Source organism: Neovison vison, chromosome 7, assembly GCF_020171115.1.
Source record: "Neovison vison isolate M4711 chromosome 7, ASM_NN_V1, whole genome shotgun sequence".
NCBI classification, from domain to species: domain Eukaryota; kingdom Metazoa; phylum Chordata; class Mammalia; order Carnivora; family Mustelidae; genus Neogale; species Neogale vison.
The window spans coordinates 148,892,355-148,903,202 of NC_058097.1; the positions used below are offsets into that span (position 1 = coordinate 148,892,355).

Below are 10,848 nucleotides of genomic sequence, written 5' to 3' on the forward strand. Positions count from 1 at the left end.
CTTGATTTCAGGGTCATGAGTTCAGGCCAGGGTTTGGGTTCCATGCTGGATATGGAGCTTACTTTAAAAAAAAAAAAGAAGAAGAAGAAGGTGGGTGTCTTAAGGGAAAGGCAAGGCAATGGATAGGGATAAAGAACATAAGAAAATGTAAGTTATCTGTTCTTAGTTTAGTGATAGGTTCATAACAAGGGGCAGATATATAAAGGAGTAACATTTGGAAGTTCCTTTGTAGTTATGGAACAGTTTTGTTTTGTTTTGTTTTGTTTTTAAAGATTTTATTTATCTATTTGACAGAGAGATCACAAGCAGGCAGAAGGGCAGGCAGAGAGAGGGGAAAGCAGGCTCCCTGCTGAGCAGAGAGCCAGATTTGGGGCTTGATCCCAGGACCCTGGGATCATGACCCAAGCCGAAGGCAGAGGCTTTAACCCACGAGCCACCCAGGCGCCCCTGGAACAGTTTTGCATCTTGAATGTGGTGGCGGTTACACAAGTATAAACATAAGACAAAACTGCATAGAAACACACATACACACACACACACACCCAAAACCCCAGCATAATATAAAGATACAGTATTCTAAGCTTGTTGGTACAGAAACATGAATGGACAAAAAGATCTTTAAAAAAATTTTTTAAAGATTTTATTTATTTATTTGACAGAGAGATAACAAGTGGGCAGGCAGAGAGAGGGGGGAAGCAGGCTCCCTGCTGAGCAGAAAGCCTGATGCAGGGATTGATCCCAGGACCCTGAGATCATGACCTGAGCCGAAGGCAGAGGCTTAACCTACTGAGCCACCCAGGCACCCCTAAAAAGTTTTATAATAAACTTAATTGACCAAAGTTTATGGAGAAAAAAAATGAATTAATTAACATCTTAGAAGGTCAGAGACCCTAAAACTTATGGGTAATTATAATTTCATTCCTATGTTTATTGATCCAAAAATTCACAATACATCTGCACATGCCAGGCATTACTGGTGCTGAATATGCACCACTGAACAAAATAGATAAAAGCCCCTGCACTCATGAAGCTCATTCATTCAGGTAAGGAGTAGAGAGGCATCCTGAGAGTTAGCTTTGGCAACTATTTTTTTTAAGATTTTATTTATTTATTTGACAGAGAGAGATCACAAGTAGGCAGAGAGATGGGGGGAAGCAGGCTCCCCACAGAGCAGAGAGCCCGATGTAGGGCTCAATCCCAGGACCCTGGGATCATGACCTGAACAGAAGGCAGAGGCTTAACCCACTGAGCCACCCAGGCGCCCAAGAGTTAGCTTTGGATGAAGACAGGAGTAAGATGAGAGAGACAAAGGTAAAATCTACCTACTTCTATATAGGTAAAATCTACATCTCTACATACAAATCTCCTCCCTTTCAACTGCCTGGCAATAACCTATCCATCTACTTCTGAGTTCCTCTCTAATGAATCCTGCCACCTCCCTGATTTTTTCCCAGTCACCCTACATTGTAAAAAATATTTTTATGAATTATAAAACAGTATATAATGTAGTGACAGTTTTTCATTTCTTGCAGTGTATACAATTGTGCCTTGGATGTTTTGGATGTTAGGTATACGAATAAATGAATTTTTGTCAAAGGCAGCATGTAAGCAGGAAAGCTGTTATAGGAGAAAGCAGATGGCTTACAGGGAGGTGGAAGAACAGATGACCAGGTGGCTGCTCCAAGATGCAGGATATACCTCTAATTAACTTCATAAATGTGAATCATCAATACCATGTCAGCAAATATGAAATTATTTTCAATAGTCCATAATGTAGCTTAAAGAAATAATGAAATACAGTAAAGAGAGTCCAACATGCACATCCATTTTTGTTTGACTATTTGAAAACAAAGTATTAATAGGTAAGGCTATAAACACAATGGAAATATATTTAATTAATAGCTAAGTGAAAATACTTTACGGTCAAAGAATTGCTTTTTAGGCTTTTCACCACCTTAACTTTAATTAACTAAAACTCTTTTGAAGTAGAACTTAGTCTTTTTGAAATGAACTATTTCCCCCAGTGCTATTATTATAAAGCTGCAACACAACATCCTTGCCTTGGCATGTCATAAAAGCCACTTCCTTGTGTATACTTGTAATTCAAGCATACAGTAAGGAGAGACTGCAGAACATTCATGAATAAAAACCAAGAACAAGTGGGAAAGAAACACAATAAAAATCCAGGATTATAATGTTCAAATACATGGTGCTGACAGCCTTAATGAATGTACTTTTCAAAGATTATACATCACCAAAACCCCTTTTCACCAACAGGAAGCTGAGGAAACAGAGGAAGCAACACAAAAGGCAGACTTAGAATAAAGTTGTGATATTAATTCAAGTCAGTGATAAATTAGAAAATATTTCTTGAGAGTTAAATGACTCATAATCAATTTTAAGTAGTAAAAAATTCCAATTCTTATGTTGGGGAACACATATTGCTCTATCCCTACTTGGAATCAGTATCGTAACATTAAAAATTATTAAATAAAAATACAAAAACATATTTTTAAAATATAAAAAATATTTTTTTAATGTTTTAAATAAAAAAAAAAACCAAAGTGGTTCTACATCTGTGATGGGTAAAAACCAGAATCAATTCTTTTCTTTTTATTTTGATTTTAATTAAAGACAATTTTTTTAAGTAGGCTCCATGGATCCCAATGCAGGGCTCAAACTCATGACCCTCAGATCAAGACATGAGCTGAGATCAAGAATTGGACACTTGGGTGCCTGAGTGGCTCAGTGGGTTGGGCCGCTGCCTTCGGCTCGGGTCATGATCTCAGGGTCCTGGGATCGAGTCCCGCATCGGGCTCTCTGCTCGGCAGGGAGCCTGCTTCCTCCTCTCTCTCTCTGCCTACCGCTCTGCCTACTTGTAACTTCTCTCTGTCAAATAAATAAATAAAATCTTAAAAAAAAAGAATTGGACACTTAACCAACCAAGCCACCCAGGCACCCCAAAACTGGAATCGATTCTGAAACTATTCCTGTGGCAGCTAGAATCCAAGAGGTGGTTATGCCAGTTTGGAAGTGAACAGAAGGGACTTCCAAGAGGAGCATCCTTTGCAAGGACCCGTCTTTACCAATTTTACAAAATTAGGCCAGTTCCAAATTATTAGACCAGGTCCAACTTGGGCACCTCTTTTACATTATTACTCAGCTTACCAGTGACCAGGGTCACCTTAGGAGATGAGGTTCCCCAACATCCCTTGGCTACTCCATGAGTTGGGAACTTGGTAACTTCTGTACTGTGGAGAGGTCCTGTCAAAGACAGCTGCTACTCTGGTACCACGTCACTTCCTCTGAAGTCACCTCAGTAGGACAGGCTCAGCCGGTTGTGTTCTTCTAGGTATCTTCAAGATACCCTGAGAATAGGGAGTGTGGTCTGGGGAGATTATTATTTAGCTATTAGTTAGATATATTTTCGTTGTGTTACTTGCCTGCATGACGGACTGGGTGGATCAGATCAGTCACTTACTCAGGGATGAACTACGGCACAAAATCTGTCATGTGAGAGGGCAAGGGACATGGTGGCTATATAAAACTTTTCTGCCCCACTAGCCTTTAAGTTCTCCATGTCTTACTCTGGTACTCTGCATTTTTATACTACTCAGCATCATGCCTGTCTTCCCTACAAAATAACCTAAAATGCTCAGCATGTACACATCCACATCCTCCCAGCTCTCATTGTTCCCTGACCTGAATCCGTGTTTCTACACCTGTCTCAACTCTTCCTCCTAGTCTCAGTGCAACAGTCAAAACAATCTCTCCTCCCCCAAGAGCTCTCCAGTTGTCATGGTAACCAAAGACAAGTGCAAAGGAAAAAAATCACATAACAAGGCTGGATACAAAATTTGAGCTATTCCCAGGGGACTTGCTGAGACTACTTCATTTCTTTTCATCTTGAATGCATGTAAAAAATAAACTATAATCTGTGTGGCTAGTTTTAACTCTTTACCTTGATTAGTTGAAGAAAGGTATATGTGGGGGGAGACTAGCTCAACCTGTTTTAAAGAGGTTTGTTGCCAACCTTTTAAGGCAACTTGCTTTAATTGCCTCAGGTTTTTTTAAATGTCATGAAAAAACTTCAAAAGTGATTCAAAAAGACTGTAATGAAAAAGAAAGGACTGTAATGAAATTCCACTCACTTCAGACAAAAAATATCCCTTTTCTTGACGATAAAGAATGCTTTAAGTAAAAGCAGGTTGTCTGTACAGCTCTATCCTTGCTTATTTTGTCTTGATGGAGATCAAGCATAGAAACAGTTTCTCCAAGTGTTCCATGAGCACGTAGCATAAGAAAAGGAGACTGCTCTTGGGATAGAATTTATACCAAATATTTGAAAAAAGTACTTCATAAGATCAATTATTATTTCCTCTGATGTAAAAGTCTATGCACTCAAAAATAAGAATTGAACAACAATTCAATAAGAATTGAAATACTAATTGCCATATTAACTCACTTCTCTCAAAGTTGATATATGTTTTGATGCTCTCCTGGAGAAAATTTTGATGCCACAGTGTGGCATCAAGAACCCAAGATAGTATGGCCTCTCTGTCTCTTGCCCTTTCTTTTGGAGTGTCACACACACACATTCTCTCCCTTTTCCTCTCTCTTTCGAATCTTTCCCATTTCTTCCTATCTATAGCAGATATTATCGGAGCTTCTCCATATGCCAATTCTTCCTATTCTCATGCTGGCATAGTTCCACTTTTTTTTTTTTAAAGACAAATGGTTATATATTTTTTAAAGATTTTATTTATTTATTTGACAGAGATCACAAGTAGGCAGAGAGGCAGGCAGAGAGAGAGTCGGGGAAGCAGGCTCACTGCTGAGCAGGGAGCCTGATGTGGGGCTCAATCCCAGGACCCTAGGACCATGACCTGAGCCGAAGGCAGAGGCTTTAACCCACTGAGCCACCCAGGTACCCCCATAGTTCCACTTTTGAGTAGATCTCATCTTCCTGCTCAAGGATCTCTATCTAGTTCCAGCTCACTGCAGGAGGGAATTATGACTGATCTAAGGCACTCATATGGTCTTATTCTCCTCGCCATGAATTGATTAGGTATGTAACTAATTTGGACAATTAATTGTGAGCAGAAAGCTGCCAAAAACCTCTGTGTTTTTATTTTTATTTTTTTTTTTTAATTTATTTATTTACTTATTTGAGAGCGATCACAAGTAGGCATAGAGGCAGGCAGAGAGAGAGGAGGAATCAGGCTCCCCGCTGAGCAGAGAGCCTGTGGGGCTCAATCCCAGGACCCTGAGATCATGACCTGGGCCGAAGGCAGAGACTTTAACCCACTGAGCCACCCAGGTGCCCCTGCCTCTGTGTTTTAAATTTCAAATTCCATTTGTTCATTATGTGTGTATAGGAATGCGATTAAGTTTGTATATCAACCTTATATCATGAAACCTTGTTATAATTACTTATTAGTTCTAGGAGGGTTTTTTCCTCAATTCTCTTGGATTTTCTACATAGACATTCATGTCATTTGCAATCGAAGACAGTTTTATTTCTTCCTTACCTATCAGTATACTTTTTATTTCCTTTTCTCATGTTAGTGCATTAGCTACGATTTCCAGTATGATGTTGAAAAGAAGTGGTGAAAGGAGACACCCTTGCCTTATTCTTTATGGTATGGGGAAAGATTCTAAGTTTATCACCATTAGCTGTAGCTTTTTATAAATATACCTAATTGAGATATTACCAAATTGAGAAGTTCCCCTCTATTCCTAAGTTCACTGAGAGCTTTTGCTATGAATGGGTATTGGGTTTTGCACAATGTTTTTCCTGCATCTGTTGATATGATCATGTGATCTTTCTTTATCCTGATGTAATTGATTACATTAAGGGAATGTTGAGTCAGCCTTGCATATCTGGGATAAATCCTACTTGGTTATGGTGTCATAGTGTATAATTTTTTATACATTGTTGGATTTTATTTGCTATGTTTTGTTGAAGATTTTCATATCTATGCTCATGAGATATTGGTCTACAGTTTTCTTTTCTTGTAATGTCTTTGTCTGGTTTTGGTAATAGGGTAATGCTGGTCTCACAGAATGAGTTAAGTATTCCTTCTGCTTCTATCTTCTGAAAGAGAGTGTGGAGAACTGGTATAATTTCTTCCTTAAATGTCTGGGAGAACTCACCAGTGAACCCATTTGGGCTTGGTGCTTTCTGTTTTAGAAAGTTATTAATTACTGTTTCAGTTTCAATTTTCTTAACAGATACAGGACTATTCAGATTGCCTGTGTCTTCTTGTGTGAATTTTGGCAGATTTTGTCTTTCATGGAACTGTCCATTTCATCTAGGTTACCAAAAATTTTTAAAGATTTTATTTATTTATTTGACAGAGAGAGGGAGAGAGCACAAGCAGGGTGAGTTGCAGGCAGGAGAGGGGAAAGCAGGCTCCCTGCAGAGCAGGAGGAGCCCCATGTGGGACTGATCCCAGGACCTCAGGATCATGACCTGAGCTGAAAGCAGTCTCTTATCCAACTGAGGCACCCAGGAGCCTGCTTCTTCCTCTCACTCTCCCTCTGGGCTTTCCCTCTCTCTCTCTATCAAATAAATAAATAAATAAATAAAATGTTTTAAAAAGTAAAAGAAAATCAAATGCTTTTATTTTACTTTCACTTATTTCTTCTCCAATGCTCTTTTTTAAAAAAGATTTTATTTATTTATTTGACAGACAATGATCACAAGTAGGCATCGAGGCAGGCAGAGAGAGAGGAGGAAGCAGACTCCCCGCTGAGCAGAGAGCCTGATGCGGAGCTTGATCCCAGGACCCCGGGATCATGGCCTGAGCCGAAGGCAGAGGCTTTAACCCATTGAGCCACCCAGGCGCCCCAATGCTCTTTTTTTTTATATGACCTTCTGACCTGTATCATTTTCCTTTTCTTCTTTTTAAAAAAGAATTTATTTATTTTAGAGAGAGAGAGAAAGCACATGCAGGCAGAGAGTGGGGGGAGGGTCAATGGGAGAGAGATTCTCAAGCGGACTTCACTTAGTGCACAGCTTGATGCAGGGCTCAATCTCAGGGTTGTGAAAAGCAGAGTCAAATGCTCAACTGACTGAGCCACCCAGGCATCCCTCATATTCCTGCTCTTCTAAAGAACTTTTAACATTTCCTGTCAGCCAAGTCTACTGGCAACAATTCCTTTAATTTTTGCTTGTCTGAGAAAGTCTTTATTTCTGCTTCCCTTTTGAAAGATTAGGTGCTTGTTGTTGTTTTATCTCTCAAGACTTTCAATAGTTCACTCCATTCTCTTCTTGCCTGCATGGGTTTTGAGAAGAAGCTGATGTAATTTGTATTTTTCGCTCCTCTATGGGTAATCTGTTTTTAAATTCTGGGTTCTTTCAGGACTTTTTCTTCATCTTATATTATCAACAATTTGAATACAATATTCCTACATAAAGTCTTTCTTGGGCATTCATCTTGCTTGGCATTCTCTGAGCTTCCTGGATCTGTGATTTGGTATCTGACATAATTTGGGGGAATTCTCCTTCGTTATTGCTTTAAATATTCCCTGTTTCTTTCTCTTTCTGATATTCCCATTACGCATATGATATTCCCATTACGCATATGTCGTAATGGGAATACAACTACTTTTTGTAGTTTTCCTGCAGTTCTTGAATATTCTGCTCTGTTTTTTTCTGTCTCTTTTCTCTTTGCTTTTCAGTTTTGGAATTTTCTATTGAGATATCCTCAAGCTCAGAGATTCTTTTCTCAGCTGTGTCCAGTTGAGGAAAGAAGCCCATGAAAGGCACTCTTCATTTACGTTACACTGCTTTTGATCTCTAGAATTTTTTTTCTGACTCTTTCTTACAATTACCATCTCTATGCTTACATTACCTATCTGTTCTTGCATGCTATTTTATCAATTAGAGCACTTAGCATATTAAACGTAGTTGTTTTAAATTTCTGTCATCCTTGCGCAGGGGCCATGCTAATCTTCTCTGTATCGTTCCAATTTTAGTATATGTGCTGCCAAAGCGAGCACTAGTTGTTTTAAATTTCTGATCTGATAATTCAAACCCCACCATATCCGAGTCTGGTTCTGATGCTTTCTCTGTCTCTCTAAACTGTTTTTTGCCACTCAATATCTTATAACTTTTTCGTGATAGTTGGACATTATGTACTAGGTAAAAGAACTGCTATAAATAGGTCTTCTGTAATATGGTAAGGTGTGGGGGGAGCAGAAGTATTTTACAGTCCTATGATTAGTGTTAGTCTTTTAAGGAGACTGTGCCTCTGGATTGTGAACTTCACAAGTACTCTTCAGTCTTCTCCCCAATCCTTAGAAGGGACAGGATGGCTAGAGTAGGCTTGGGTTGGGTATTTCGCTTTCCCTAGGTCAGTTAGGCTCTGATAAAAACCCAGCAGATTAGGCTCTGGTTAAACAGTTTCTCCTGAAAGCAGGCCTTGTTAAGAACAGATGCTCTGGTATATTCACAATGGCTATTTTCCCCCTTGCCCTGCCAGAAGCAGGGGCATTTTTCTCCAGTATTCACTATGAGAATTGGACATTGACAACAATATATACCCCCATATGACTAGGTCTTCTAGGAGTTTTTGATTCTTGGACTTGGGCACACTGAGTCTCCAATAATTCATCAGTTGCAGTTTTGGTTTTCCAACCCTTGCACTAGTCCCTGAGGTTACTACTTGTGTGTTTCTGCTACACTAAATAGTGGCTAAGTCTCCAGTTTGGGGGCAGCAGTTTGTATTGTAACCTCACTTCTCTGATGGACCCAAGAAAACTGTTGATTCTTCAGTTTGTTCAGCTCTTTATTTATTGTTAGGGTGCAATGGCAGCTTCCAAATTCCTTACAGGCCTGACTGGAAATCGAAGTCAGCAGGCATTTTTTGACCATAGGGCTGAAAGCCACACATTTAGGATGAGAGAGCAGGAAGATAAAAAGGAGACAGGTCATTATTGATGTCTTTGACTTATTGCACTTGGATTGCCTTCCTTGGGAATTCTTGTTGTTTGGAAAACAAAAATACACCTCTTTTTGGTTCAGCCACTCTGGTTTGGTTTTCATTACATGTAGCTGAATGCAATCATAACTGATACATGGCCATTTCACTCCTCACTAATACTGATAACTAAAGGGTGGGCAGAAAAATGTGTGTGTGTGTGTGTGTGTATTACTCATTCCAGTTTGTGATTTATACAGAATTCTTTTAAACAATGAAATCCACAAAAACAATACCTTTTAGTCGTCCCTTTGCCATAAAACATTGGGTTATGTTCTCCTATTGCTTTGAGTCCAAAACCTTTCATTTTCTAATCTTAGAAATTTCTAGGATATATCAGGCTGTGAACATCACATAATCATAAAATCAGTTTCCCTCCCAGAGCCCTGAATTAACTCCAACAGATTCAATTTCCCTTCATCCACAATATACCATACTACCTGAATATTATAACAGAAGGTGGATCTTAGTAGTTCATCAGGAAATGTAACATTGTTAGAGATAGAAAACTGACTACATGCTACCTGTTCTTTCACTAAATAAATAGAAGATCTCTACAGAGAATAGGAAACCATAAAAAGTGCTATACCAAATTGGCAAAAAAATCTAAGAGAATTATACACACACACACACACACATATATATATACAAAATACAATAACTGAAATTAAAACTTCAAAGACGGATCTCCCAGGTTGGTGGACACATTCAGATACTAGGAGGACAGCATGCCCTGAGGACATCAAAGCTACATACTCCCCCATGCCCCCACATTTTGCCCTGTGCATCTATTCATTTGCTGTTTTTGAGTTGGAGGAGAAGGCCATGTGAAGATAGAGGCACAGACTGGAGTTATGCAGCCACAAGCTAAGGAAAGGTTATAGCCATCAGAAGCTTAAAGTGGCAAGGAAAGATTCTCCACTAGAGGCTTCAGAGGAAGCATGGCTCTACCGACACTTTAGCTCAGACTTCCAGCATCGGAACTCTGAGATAAAACAGGCTTAATCTGGTTTTTTTTTTTTAAAGATTTTATTTGTTTATTTGACAGACAGAAATCACATGTAGGCAGAGAGGCAGGCAGAGAGAGAGGAGGGGAGCAGGCCCCCTCACTGAGCAGAGAGCCCGATGTGGGCCTCGATCCCAGGACTCTAGGATCATGACCTGAGCTGAAGGCAAAGGCTTAACCCACTGAGTCACCCAGGCGCCCCAGGTTTAATCTGTTTTAAACTAAGAACAAACAAACAAAAAACCCAAGGTCAGATCCCTGCTCTGAAAAGATGGCTCTCAGACTTGGTTACACATTGGAAACACAGAGAAAGCTTAAAACAAAAAACAAACAAGCAAAGAGAAAATACTTCATGCTCCAACCAGATCAGTTGAGTCAATCTCAGGGGTTGAGGTCCAGGAATCAGTTCCTTAAAATGCTATGCATCCAGGTTTAGGAACTATTACTCTGGATCAGGGTGAGCAAACTCTGGCCCTCGGGCCAAATTTGGCCTGCTGCCTGTTTTTGAATAAAGTTTTATTGCAATACATGTACACACACAAAATCTACGGCCCAGTTTAGTAAGTTAGATTCTGATGAAAAGAGAGTTAGGAAACTGGAAGAAGAGAAATAATATAGATTAGAGTGGAAATTAATGAAACAAAGAATAGCAAAAGCAATAGAGAAAATCAATGAAATGAAGTTCTTTGAAAAGAGCAACAAAACTGACAAACCTTTAGCTAAACTGAACTCTGCTCCTAAAAAAAGACTCAAATCACTAGAAGCAGAAGTAAAAGAGGGGACATTATTGCTGACCTTATGGGGAAAAAAGGATATAAAGGAATACCATAAACAATTATATGCCAACAAATAAGA

At 39.3% G+C, this 10,848-nt stretch overlaps 1 non-coding gene across 1 annotated transcript; it reads right to left on the bottom strand.

The window, feature by feature from the left end:
• Window positions 1-7,900: 7,900 nt before the first annotated feature.
• LOC122914779 lies at window positions 7,901-8,007 on the bottom strand. The gene has a single exon (XR_006385859.1). It is a non-coding gene; the product is annotated as a U6 spliceosomal RNA (small nuclear RNA).
• Between the last annotated feature and the right edge of the window lie 2,841 nt (window positions 8,008-10,848).